General features: G+C 33.9%; 1 long non-coding RNA gene across 1 annotated transcript in view; it reads left to right on the forward strand.

The window, feature by feature from the left end:
• Positions 1-14315, forward strand: part of LOC143242762 (uncharacterized) — a 40766-nt gene that overhangs the window by 8834 nt on the left and 17617 nt on the right. Inside the window, exon 2 of the long non-coding RNA XR_013023209.1 lies at positions 2715-2824. This is a non-coding gene — a long non-coding RNA (uncharacterized LOC143242762). The remainder of the gene's footprint in view (positions 1-2714; positions 2825-14315) is intronic.

Here is a 14315-nt window from a genome sequence, read left to right on the forward strand (position 1 = left end):
GCAAAACAATGCAGTACGAGCCATGTATATATACCTGCATTATGAAGCATTTTAATATAGTAAAATGCCTAGGATGCAGCTAGTGGTCTCCAGGGACCTAAGGCAGGAGATACTTCAGGGTTTGCGTAATTCAAGAACTGGAGGTTATCAGGGAGTGAATACACGTTGCTGTGAATGTGCAGAAATGATCTTTAGCTGAATTATCGTAAAGATTTCGAACACTGGTGTAGACATTGTGTGTTACCAAGAGGAAAACCCACATCAGGGAAAATTCTGATAAAGAGTCATTGTAGGTTCTTATCTCGAAGGAATAATTCTAGATATAGTTATTCCTCTGTCAAAAAATGAGAACATTAATCCATATATACTGACTTATCAAGTGATCAGATTTTGTTCATTAGTGTACAAATTAGCACCTAAACCAATTCAATAGTTAGTCATTTGCATAACTGCTCTTAATGTTATGTGTGTGTGGTGAAAATGCACACTTGAAAATATCATACTCAGCTATATGGTTTTGCATAATAGATAATACAATATCAAGTGTATGGCTGGTAACTTTGTGAACACCCACCAAACTGTAAGTTATCGTGAACAACAATTCATTGTTTGCTTACTGATTCTTTTTGTGTTTGCGTGAGAAGTACAGTGGTACACAATACAGTTGTACTGATGTGTTTGCGACATTATATAGAGAAACTAGATATATATATATATATATTACCTTAGGTAATATTTAGTACACATCAATTTGCCAAATGATTAGTAAAGGATATACATTTCCAAAAATATTATAAAAAAGCAGTGACAGAAGCCTGGTACCAGGATCTGTTATGGTGTGTGCTTACAGTATGCAAGAACATTAACATAGTTCTAAAGGGACTGTTCCATATCTTATCAGAAGATAGTTCATTGAGGTCGGCAAGTTGAAAAGTTTGGATCTCAGATTATGGATAGGCCTACCAAAATTATTTACAGTGGGAATCTGACTGGAAAGAAAAAGTTGATTCTGATGATGAAAGCATTGTGTCGTATGAACTTGTTTTAAATAATGACGAAGAAGAGATTACTATTGCGTATCTGGCTTTTGACGATGAGCCATTTGAGGAAATGATCATAGAAAATTAGTCTGTCTTCACCAGTAGTTATGATATGATCATAGAAAATTAGTCTGTCTTCACCAGTAATTATGATATGATCATAGAAAATTAGTCTGTCTTCACCAGTAATTATGATATGATCATAGAAAATTAGTCTGTCTTCACCAGTAATTATGATATGATCATAGAAAATTAGTCTGTCTTCACCAGTAATTATGATATGATCATAGAAAATTAGTCTGTCTTCACCAGTAATTATGATATGATCATAGAAAATTAGTCTGTCTTCACCAGTAATTATGATATGATCATTAGTCTGTCTTCACCAGTAATTATGATATGATCATAGAAAATTAGTCTGTCTTCACCAGTAATTATGATATGATCATAGAAAATTAGTCTGTCTTCACCAGTAATTATGATATGATCATAGAAAATTAGTCTGTCTTCACCAGTAATTATGATATGATCATAGAAAATTAGTCTGTCTTCACCAGTAATTATGATATGATCATAGAAAATTAGTCTGTCTTCACCAGTAATTATGATATGATCATAGAAAATTAGTCTGTCTTCACCAGTAATTATGATATGATCATAGAAAATTAGTCTGTCTTCACCAGTAATTATGATATGATCATAGAAAATTAGTCTGTCTTCACCAGTAATTATGATATGATCATAGAAAATTAGTCTGTCTTCACCAACAATTGGCTGAGACTTAAACTTTCCTCGTTGTTGTGGTTGAGATTTAGTGATTAGCATTTAGGATGGAAATGACTAAAAGGAAATATTTTTATTGTTTTCCAAGCTCCTGAGTGGTGGGTTATATCGAGAACTTCATGTAGTAATTTATTGTAGAGTTAGAACAGTTGGTTGGTTGAGGTATTAATAGCTGAAATGACATTGTGACTATTACTATTTAACATGCTGACCGATATATGCATCCATATCTCGGTTTGTGCCTTGTGGTGAGTGTCCCACATATCAGCTGAGATACAAAGCACGCTAAGCTTACTAGTTACATAGCTATTACAGTTAAGGCTGATCCTAGTGAAATATACTGTTGGTTATAGCAGTCAGTGATGACTGAGATGTTTAAAAATTAATATGTTTAAAGGACTTTGAAACACACTAGTGTTAAGTTACTTGACAAATACTGATTGACATTTGCTGGTAAAAATTTCCTGAGAAAACTGGTGACTCTGTGTTACCATATGGAATAGTGTCTGAGGTTTGGTAATTGTATACAATTCTTTCTAAAGTGTAACATGGGAATTACATCTAACATCGCATAAAAATAATATAGATAGTATAAATTAAGTGAAATGTGTGTTGTTATGCTAGATGTTTTGCCTCATTTATATCTAACATTCATCTGATTGTTTGTTTTTCTAGGAACTCTTGGTAAAAGTATTGGTGGGCAATTGCAATGATTCGTTTGATGATTGTGTTATGCTCGTGAAGATGATTTTGTTGTGGTTCCTTGTGAGCTTACTACACCGAAATTTGTGAATATCTGTATATTTTGTAGTTGACAAGATGTGATCGAAAAGGATGCTTGCAACCGGAAATAACATTTTTATTAATTTCTTTCTTTTATTACGATTTCAGATGTTATGAGAAGATTTACATGTGCTTTACTACACTGAGACAGAGTCAACTGATGGCGATATCAACTGATAAAGATGTCAGATAGCCAGAGAACAACGATGTCGTATACAGTAAGTTGCATTGGTTAATAGATGACATTGAAATAGAGATGAATTTGTGCTTTATTTAATAGATGACATTGAAATAGAGATGAATTTGTGTTTTATTTAATAGATGGCATTGAAATAGAGATGAATTTGTGCTTTATTTAATAGATGACATTGAAATAGAGATGAATTTGTGCTTTACAAAATTTGTCTCCATATTACCAGTTTACGTGTACTTAATTACAAATGTGAATTATATAACAACACAATTTTGTAAGGACATGAATTACACGTAGAAATATATAACAACACAATTTTATAAGCACATGAATTTGGCTTGAAATGATAATGCAGTATGTTTGGTGAAGATGGTTGTGATTAAACTAGTCTTTATATTGAAAGCAAAATGTGTTTTCATAATGTAGACTAGGAATAAATTCTGTTTGGTTCCAAACTGTCATATCTGTAAGCGTGTGGTTTACCACGGAAAGATATTTAGGGTTAATAGAACATATACATTATATTGAGTAAGAAACGTGATGGACCTATTGCTTTTGCTGAAATTTTGGAAAGAGTGTTTGTGTTTGTTTGTTTTTTTATAGCAAAGCCACATCGGGCTATCTGCTGAGTCCACCGAGGGGAATCGAACCCCTGATTTTAGCGTTGTAAATCCATAGACTTACCGCTGTACTATTGGGGGACGTTTTGAAAAGAATATCTTGCACTTAAGGCATTCAGAATATTCGCAAATTGTGTGATTCTTAACCTTTGAAAGAGATATAATGATTCTTTGCTCATTGAAACGAAAGAAACAGAGTACTTATTGTTTTAAATTAGTTTGATTTAGAAAATAAATATTTAATTTGCACAATCAACTTACTTCCAGATGTTATGCTTATTCCAAGATTTTTTATTTCGATATAATTTCTGAATAGATTAATCATTATTCATGAAGTTTATGCTGCTTACAATTAAATGTAGTATTATAATATTAGCAGAGACTCACGAAACATTTCTTGTCAAATTAGTATCTTTACAGTGCCAGTACTTCTTTAAATACAGAATTTCAAGAAGAATACAAAATAATTTGAATAACAAAAACCGAAACGTATAGGTTAACTTCTTTAGATATAACGCTAGTTAAGCCTGTGTTCCGCGAAGATATAATAAATCAATACTGTAACTTACGTGCGTTTTGCTGGAGTTTAGTTAAAGCTAAACTTTACAGTACTTAATGCCCATAGTTATTTATTGGTAGCCCGGATATATACGTAAGGCATTCAGTTTTATATAATCTGTTTTTATTAATTCATTATAATTATTTTTATGTTATGAATGTGTTTTCCGGTTAAGTGCGTTTTTTTTATTCAAACAGAGTTAAAGTTTGCTCTACTTAAGTTTTCTTTTATGCTCTTGTAATGTGTTTAAATTTTATTTCATAATGGCTTATTTATTGCATAATATTTCCTATTGTAGTTTTTAGTTTAATTTTATTATTATTATTTATTTTCGATTTCATTTTTAGTTTGTTTTTTTTATTCATTGGCAGTGGGAGATTTTTAGATTCCCTTTTCTAATCTTCATATAGGTTTCATGACATTTTGCGTGTCAGTTTGAGTAGCTGTTTTATCATCAGTTCATTGCCTCGTATTTACGCTCCGCACTTTGGGACTGTGGATACATTATAAGAGTAATGGTCAAACATTACTAACTAATTAGAGTAGCCTAATACTTAGCTGTGAGTGCCACTGGCTAGCTATCTTCCCTCTAGTCTATCAGTTAAAAGTAACAGGTAGTTAGTATAGGTAAACCTTGTTTACCTGTGTATAACTATCCAAGACAAATAAAAAAAACATAATTAAAATTGAGCTTTTAATTAGTTTTTGCTTTTATCTGTTGACATTTTAAAGAACAATCTGATATTTCTACCTTTTTATGAGTAATATGAAATTTATCTTTATTTCAACATATACAGGTAAGCTGTCAAAATTTATGTGTAGCTGTTCTGCACGTAGTTTATGCCATTCTTGTATATCGGATGTAGTATAGCCCTTAAAGTAACCCCAGTTCTCTAGCTTTGACTGAGATATATGTATTTGATTCCATTTCTGGATTTGCATCCTGAATTCAGGGCCTGGCATGGCCTAGCGCGTTAAGGCGTGCGCTTCGTAACCTGAGGGTCGCGGGTTCGCGTCCGAGTCGCGCCAAACATGCTCGCCCTCCCAGCCGTGGGGGCGTTATAATGTAAAGATCAATCCCACTTTTCGTTGGTAAAAGAGTAGCCCAAGAGTTGGCGGTGGGTGGTGATGACTAGCTGCCTTCCCTCTAGTCTTACACTGCTAATTTAGGGACGGCCAGCACAGATAGCCCTCGAGTAGCTTTGTGCGAAATTTCAAAACAAACAAACAAACAAGCATCCTGAATTGAAATTATTTTCGTTCTAATGAGTGATAGAGAGGAATACCTAGTTGATTTTGGGCTTATCTCTCTTAAATGTATTTGTCTGGAAAGATCACTAACACACCAAAAATAAAGTTGTGGAATAGTTACCACACTAAAATTTCACTTAATCTAACAAGAGAACAACAAGATGGCATCAGAGTGAAAATCAATAGACCGTCAGTAACCATCGCCAATCAGTTCTGTTTCTTTAGCTGTCGTTTAACAGCCACCAAAGTTACCAGCAGTGGTTGTTTTGTCAGTAAAGTGATCTTTAACTGTATATTCCCACCTAGATTGACGGCCCTCAACAGCTTCTATTACGTCAGTTCATTAATCATTTCAAGAGCTCTGGAGGTACCGTGGCAGTTTGTAAGTTTAACCCTGGCTGTATCAACGTAAATGTTGAGTTATCATTTACCCAGGTTGTTCTTTTTTTCTGATATCTTGCAATACAAACAGTATTAGTTCTAACCAGACTGAAATTTTTATATCTCTTTTTTTAAAAAAGTTACTTTTGATATCGACAGACTTCCGGATATTTTTATGACCGAAGTATTAACTGATTAGTAAATAAATACTAATTATTTCGTTCATCACATTTTATTTACATTACAGCCTCTCTTCTGCAATCGATAATAATGCTAACATTATTCAAAATATACATACAAATGTATTTGTAACGGTAAATTTTCTTAGATCTGTACTTATGTTACAACATCTTCGTGATAAAGCTTAAAACCACTGAGGTACACAGAACAAATAAGGTCTTTAAAAAGGTACTGAGTTAATGTAAACTTAATTACAGAATGTAAGCCTCAACATGAGATTGAAAGGTTTAAGTTACGAGTAACATTTAGAGTTGTACACTCATTCATCTGTCTAATCTCGTGGATCATACAGCAACAGAAAAGCCACCAGGTGTTACATTAGCAATATCTGGAAACATGGTTTACAGAGAGTATTGCACCGTTAGTCACTCTGAGACACAGGAGTGATTTCTGGACTGTTATTTGTTATATAAACGACGAGATCTGAGGTCAACGGTAGCTGAGAGGAGTTTGGAAAGTTTGCAAAATTCAGAATTTCTTTCTTTGGTTACTGTATATCTTGCTCAAGAGGATCCGTACGTAAAAGGAAAGCGGAACTGAGATAAAACAACAAGCTACAGTTTATTGAAATACAAACTTTAACGTATTGTGTTATGTAGGTTCTATAAAACAGTAATGTTCTCAGCCACTGAAACTTATGGAAAGTTATATTGAACTTATATATATACTTATAAGTAGATATATAGAACACATGCTTTTTTAAATGGACAGTTTGTGTGTATATATATATATTAGTTCATAAAACAAGCCTAATACTATAAATTACATGAATTATATATAGCGATAACATCAGCACTATACAAAAGTGGTGGAAAGTTGTATATTAACTAACACCGAGATATCCAGCGTGACATTCAACTGTTACTCCTAACAAGTTTCCACTAAACTTATCAAACGTTCATGAGTAACTGACTACAGTTATAAAACATTTAAAACAACGGATTTGTCAATAAAATATAAAGTATTCCGTCTACTATATGTAATCCGTAAAAAAGTAAATTAATAAATAAATTTCTGTCACAGAAGATAGATTAGGTGTTAGGCATTTGGTTTTTAATCCACGACGTCCCAACACCTACTACCTGTAGCTAGTTGTAAGTGTAGTAATCACCCTGAAAGAATTTTTTAACACATCAAAGTAGTAATTAAATTGTAATTAAGAGTTACCCATAATTTCTACAGACGCTAAGCCTTTATCCTTAAATGTATTGATTTACCGTCACAGCTAGCTCATTATTAATTTGCATTTTTGTTTTATATCTGGTAGACGGAATAATCTCAATACCTCTGCATGCTGTTACCACAGATATTTTCCTTTAAACATTACACCATTTATACTTTATCAATAAATAGCCTAATTTTTAATATTGTTAGGTATATATAGGTAAGTTTGTCACGCGTGAAATGTTTATAAGTTTACACAGCTCACATTGGTTATGATTAACAGCGTAAGTTTTAAATTTAATGCTAGACTTCTCGGTTTTATTTATAAGTTTGTGTGAGAGCATGCATATAAATAGATATAAATGTGTTCAAAAGTCGCATTCAAATCGTTGCAAGAACCACAGACAAATACAAATGTTAAAAGCTAGATCAACGTAAACGGGGTATCTTGAAAGATAAACTATTGACAAATGTTACAGAAGTTATTAGGTTGGATCGTGTAAAATATTGCTTATAGACAGATACTAAATGTATGTAAAACTAACAAGTAGTACTTGTGTGTTCTATAATTGAGATATACTTTGTTTTTTCATTTATGTTACTTTCATTAACGCTATTGGTTAGGGGATTTTATATATCATGTTCTATTATTTTTAATCATTATATTGTTTATAAAAAATATTTCTGGTAGTTTGCTTAATATATGGATTTTAGGGCTCCCCAGTAATCCAGTGGTATGTCTATGGACTTACAACGTTAGAACGCGGGTTTCGATACCTGTGGCGCGCAGTGCACATAGAGACCTTTTTATAACTTTGTGTTTGACTGCACACAAACGAACGAAAAAATTAATTTAGGGCTATTATAAATTTTCTAAGCTGGCAAAACCTCGAAAGGTATTACTGGGTATAGATGTAGCCAAAGTTATTTCCCTGGGAGTAAAATATTAGGTCTGGAAAGTGACAGAAGATTCAACCAAAATATTTATTACAAAATAACTTCATGACGAGAAACCCACTTGAAATAAAATGTGTTTCATGATGACTGTTACGGGTATCAACACTGTTATTTATAAGGAGAGAACAACATTTCAACCTTCTTAAGTCATCTCCATGTTAAGAGAGAAACAATGTGAATTTAACCGTTGACAAACACATGTCTCAGGAACTAGAGTATAACCGGGTATGTGATTGCAGGCAGCGTTGCAGGTTGACGTTAGGTTATTAATTAGTTGAGGTATAAAAAAGGTTTTCCTTTATACTGGTTTATAGTTTTGGTTTTAGTTGCTGTATAAGTAGGGCGTCTTTGATTTTGCGTTTGTTTATATTTGTTTCCCTACTTAATATCTGGTCATGGTCATGGTCTATGGTCATGGTGTTTATTTGATTTGCAGTGTTCAAAACGTGTGGTTTTTTTTTTTGTTGTTGTTGTTCTTTGAATCTAGTTTCTATTTCTGCTTGTTTCTCCCATATAGAAGTCGTGGCAGTTATCACATTGTATTTTATAAATTATATTGGTGTTCTTTTGTCAGTGTAGTTTTACATAGTATGGACTTTTTTTGTACTTGGTTTTGGATGAATTTGGTGTTTACTGGAATGTTGTGTTTTGTTATAAGTTTTTCCAAATGTTGGTTATTTTTCACTGATATCGGGAATGTATGGTAGGCAGCAGTATATGGTTTAATAAATTTTAATTCGCGGGATATATTTACTTTTGTTGGTTGATTTTGCTTTCTGTCTAGATGTGTGCGAATAATGTTTTCTACGGTTTGTGGAGGAAACTTATTGATGTTGATGAATTATTGTTTTATTTTGTCTAATTCATCGTTAATTTTATCTGGTGAGCATAGTTTTATGGCTGTGTTTATTTGGTTTCTTAGTATGTTGAGTTTTTGTTTTGTTTCATGTGCTGAATCCCAAGGAATGTATAGTCCAGTATGGATGAAGTTTCGGTGGATATCTGTTTTAAATTGTGTATCGGTTCTTGTAATTGTGAGGTTAATAAATGATATTTGATTGCTTTCTTCTTGTTCACATGTGAAGTTAATGTTGGGATGTATAGAGTTAATGTGATTGACAAAAATTAAGTATGTGTTCTGTAGATTTGAATCCAGCAATCGTGTCATCTACATATCTGTACCAGTATAGTGGTGGATGTAATGCTGTGTTAATTGCTTGTGTTTCAACTTGTGTCATAAAATATTGGCTTGAACTGGTGATACTGGGTTGCCCATGTTTAAGCGATTTGTTTGTATATAGTTTTGGTTGTTGAACATGAAGTTTATCTTCATCGTGGTGAATTCTATGAGGGTTACTAATTGGTTGCTGGGAATGTCTATAGATGGGCCAGGGTCTCGATTATAGAGTTCTGAGACTATCTTGCAGGCTTCATCGGTTGGGACTTCTGTAAAGAGGAATATAACATCGAAACTGGCCATTAAGGCTTTATGATCAAGTTGATTAAGATTAGACTTGAAATTAAAAAAGTCTTTGATAAATGAACTGGCTGATGTTACATATTTGAAGAATGTCCATGCTATGTATTTACCAAGATTATAATTAAACGAATCATATGTGGACAGTATGGGTCGTACTGAACAATCAGGTTTGTGAGTTTTGGGGGTGCCATTTAGTTGAAGTATACGTGAGTCGGTCTTTCGTATGTAAGAATAAATGTTTTCGAAAATTATGTTGATTTTTCATTTGCAATAGCCTAACATCCACCTGTAACGCCCATTATAATTCCGTACCCTTTTATACTCTCATCCCTAAGACGTGTGTCCGTCAACGGTCACATTCAAATTGTCTCTTTCTTAACCTGAAGAAGGTCAAAACGTTGTTCTTTCCTTATCACTAACAGTGTTAATACCCATAACAGCCGTTCTGAGATATATTACAAAAGCAGCAAACAATTCACGTCATTTTTTCCATTTATACACAATCTTTATTTGTTACAGAATAGGAAAAAGAAAACCTCTCATTTGAAAATATTATATTCATTCATTACTGCTCCATTTACATAAAACAGCTTTGCTTAAGGTAACACGTAAGATATACAGTGTTACAGAAGACAAACCTTCAGTATCCATCGAGAAGATCCCAACTTACGGATGTAATGAGTACAACTCTTGATAACAGAAACTCCCCAGAGTATGAATGAAAATTCAAGCCTCTACAGAAATCCCAACGTTTTCCTCCTTGCTTTATTCAAATCGCTCTTACACTTTTCTCTTGAATTAGAATACTTCATAATTTCTCTGACACAATTAATTATATTTTTATGTTAATACTCATATTGAAGATTCTTCCATTAACTATTATCACAGAGTTGTTGAAGATGATCATCCCGAAATACACGTAATACATTGTAAGTTTCGTTATATATAGTTTCATGGTTACTTGATATTTCCAGTATTGTATTATTATTTTGATATATAACTGTGTAAACTGTACTGTTTCATCTTTAGCACGTTAATTAATTGAAAATAGAAACCATTATGTTACATCCTAACATTTTGGGTAATTCACATTTAATTTTTTAATATACGCTAAGTTGAAATAATAATTTTTTTACATTGTAGTGTTTCACTAATTTCTATTGTTTACTGTATTACTTAGATACGTTATGGTTCTGTTTATTTTGAATTTCGCGCAAAGCTAAACGAGGACTATCTGCGCTAGCCGTCCCTAATTTAGCAGTGTAAGACTAGAGGGAAGGCAGCTAGTCATCACCATCCACCGCCAACTCTTGAACTACTCTTTTACCAACGAATAGTGAGATTGACCGTCACTTTATAACGGCTGAAAGGGCGAGCATGTTTGGCGCGACGGAGATGCGAACCCGCGACCCTCAGATTACTAGTCGCACGTCTTAACACGCTTGGCCATGCCGGGCCTCGCTGAAAGTAAGACACACTTCTGTTACGTATTAGAATTTATTTTGAAAAAGCCTGCAACTTATTTTGTTAAGTATTACAAATTGTAGTAGCCTGAAACTGAATTAAATGAGCATTCAAATTTAGAAGTTAATTGAATTTTGGAAAGTACAAAATTTACTATATTTGCCAACAAGATTGATATACAGTTTTCGTTCTCAATACAAATAGATTTTAATATACAAACTATAATACAGTTTATAATAACGGTTTTTACAAATAATACTATATATATATACAATAGTTTTACAAAAGTACAAATAATTTGAGTCTTCTATGTGGTCTAGAGCTGAATATCTTATCGAGGGTTCATGACGAGAGAATTAATTTTGAGTTGATATTGATACAGTTCTCTTAAAGGTGAATTTTCAACAAATTTAATAATTGCCTTAAAACTGTACTTTCGTTAGGTATAATTCCTGTGTGGTTGCCATATTTTTAAACACTTTAGTTTTGAGTAACAAATGAAGGAAAATATACGGGTTCTCAAACTCAAGTTCCTCTCTTACTATGACGTAATAGTAGCCAAACACGCTTTGTTGCGCGCTGAGCATTTTGTCCCTTTTAGTGCTGGTATTTTTGTAAATCTATCGAAGCTTTTTTTGAATTACATACTTTGTGAGACTATTTTTGTCTTGATATTGCTACTTTATACTTGTTTTGTGATAACATGGTTTACTGCGTTGCTCATGGTTGTAAAAACGGTTTGGCATCGAGCAATAGCTTCTTTTCGTTTCCATGCAAGGAGAAGGAACCGGCAAGGTGGTGACAGTGGGTGTGGATGGTCAATAGGAAGAACTGGCCGCCTTCAGATGATGCATTTATGGTAAATATTAAATTAACTTTTCAGACTGCTACATCTTGTTTGATTTTATAGACAGAATTATGATGTATAATTGAAATTCATTTTGTTACGAGTCATAAATACCCGGAACAATGATTGTGGAAGGGCCGAGTATTAGTTACCATAGTCGGCAAAGTATAAACAAATAAAACCCAGTCTGTGATACCAATAATTTATAAACACCAGACAGGTTTCGAGATGCTTAAAATTGCACGTAAAATAATACAGACCATATTTGTTGTCATGACTTAGGCTTACCATTCTTCCACTGGAGGTATGATCGACTCGCAACCGGCCTGGGCGTTATCAGTATCACTCACAGTTCCGCTCCTCTCGCTCGTGGAATTATCCTCATCACTAGAACTTGTCAGATCTGTGTCAAAAGTCACTGTTCTAAGTTCGTTCAGAGTTGGTTTGAATTGATATGGCGCTACTCAACACTGTTTAGAACACAAAGTCAAAACAGACTCCGCCTCTGTTTCTCTGTATGCATTGGCCATGTTTATTTACATTCAACGCGCTGGCGTTGGCGGTTTGTTTGGCAATTATTACGCCACAGTAATTTTCCTAGCGGCAAACGTCAAAACTAAAACGTTCGGATTGCCACTCGGAAAGGGCTCTTTCTGCACCAAATTCTATGTTTCATTTATTAGCACGTATTTTTTATAAAAACGTGAACCTGCAAAATTAATCAGTATGAGTAGTTCTTTTGACTGCAAATTTTTATTTTTTCTATAAAATTCACCTTTAACGGGGAGCTAGCTAGTTATTCAACCGTGCGTTCCTCACAGCATAAATTGTACAATGTTTCAGTAGAAATACCAACGTCCAAAGTTAATCTGCTGAAGTTAAACGTTTTGTAATATTCGAAATCTATAAACGTTCCTACCCAAATATCTATGGTTTCAATCACAATTATAACTTTAGACATTTATAGTATATGAACTATACTATAAATCAACGATGTGAACTGTCTGTCCGCGTGTTGCAAAACTACCTTTTATAGTCGTAAGGTAAAGTTTTCGAAATTTCAGCTAGCAACAATACTGGCGATCACTGGGATTTACTTACACACACAGTACATTGTTGATTCCTACACACAAAAAATTATATAAAATTAGTGAATGAGCGGGAATTTTGCAATACACGTTTAACAATATAAGTTACATACATCTAAATAAATATTTAAATGAAACAATCATTCATATTTAAATAAGTGTATAATAGTAAACCCATCACGGGACGTAAAATCTAAAATCGCAACCAGGTTAGACAGTGCTACCATCACCTATGACACTATCCAATGTTAAGGATAAACGCTTGGAAAATACATGTCTAAAAGGGTACCACTACTTTCATTTGTAACGACGACACAACAGTAAAATGTGTAGCATTGTGATTTGAGTGTGACGACCGCTATACGCTGTTGGGTCAGAAGTAGATAAACAAAACGATAGGTTATAAACTGTGATCAGTCCGTAGCCTCGACAAAACAACTTCATCCTTCTGAATCTTATGACCAGAGGAAAATAGAAGGTTTAATCTAGTAAAGCTTGTTATGATATTGTTCATGCCCAGCCGACTACCAACTGGGGTACAGTCAAGCATTGTATAGAAGCCAGTAACTTATATGGGATAAGAATAGCCATAATGGCACTGAAACAGAGAGGCTTAGCTGCGGTGTCAGCATGCTCATTCCGCGAACATTAACGGGAGCTGGTATTCAGAGAAACTGGATTGAAACAGAAGGTATACAATAATGGGTTTGAATGTCGACGAGAACAAGGTGAGAACTAACATTGAGCAATTGTAGGTCCAGTAAATAGGTAAGAGAATCGGTATAAATGGTACAGTCAGCGTGCTGAATGACTTACACATGATGCAAGGTTAGAGAAATGGCATACATCTCGGCACTGAACACAGACATTTTAGAGAAAATCCTGCGAGAAACAACTGAATCATAACAAATCATAACAGATCATACAGAATCACCTGATTTTGAATAATCTGTGTAAACAAAAATAGAGGAATGGTTTGAAAGATGTTTGGCAAAGAGAAGATGGTACTTCCAAACAGGAGTATTCACCTTTCTCAGATGACTCAAAGAAAGGTCACAGGTGAGGATGGTTACCAGCCATAGTGGGATAAGCGGGTCTGTGGAGACAGAAATCGCATCCAAGGAGAGACACAATTCAGCCAGATGTGCCTGGACACGAAGGCCAATATGAAGAATGGCAGACTGTCTTTCCTGAAAAAGCATATCCCACTGAGGAAGGAAGACAAAACTACAGATGGTGTTGTAAGGATTGAAGTTATACCAAGGGCTAACTGATCATAAATCTCTCCAAATGACAGATAAATAAAACAAACAGTGATAGCATAACCCAAGAAAATAGAAGATATAATGATGTATTGAGTGGCAAGGGCAAGGTGATCAGCCAGCAATGCCACCATTCCATGAACTAATCCATCATACAACCTGTTATTTAGGTGTGAAGAAACTGCCAAAAGACAACAGCTTCA

The sequence above is a fragment of the Tachypleus tridentatus genome, unplaced genomic scaffold (genome assembly GCF_004210375.1).
Source record: "Tachypleus tridentatus isolate NWPU-2018 unplaced genomic scaffold, ASM421037v1 Hic_cluster_2, whole genome shotgun sequence".
NCBI classification, from domain to species: Eukaryota; Metazoa; Arthropoda; class Merostomata; order Xiphosura; family Limulidae; genus Tachypleus; species Tachypleus tridentatus.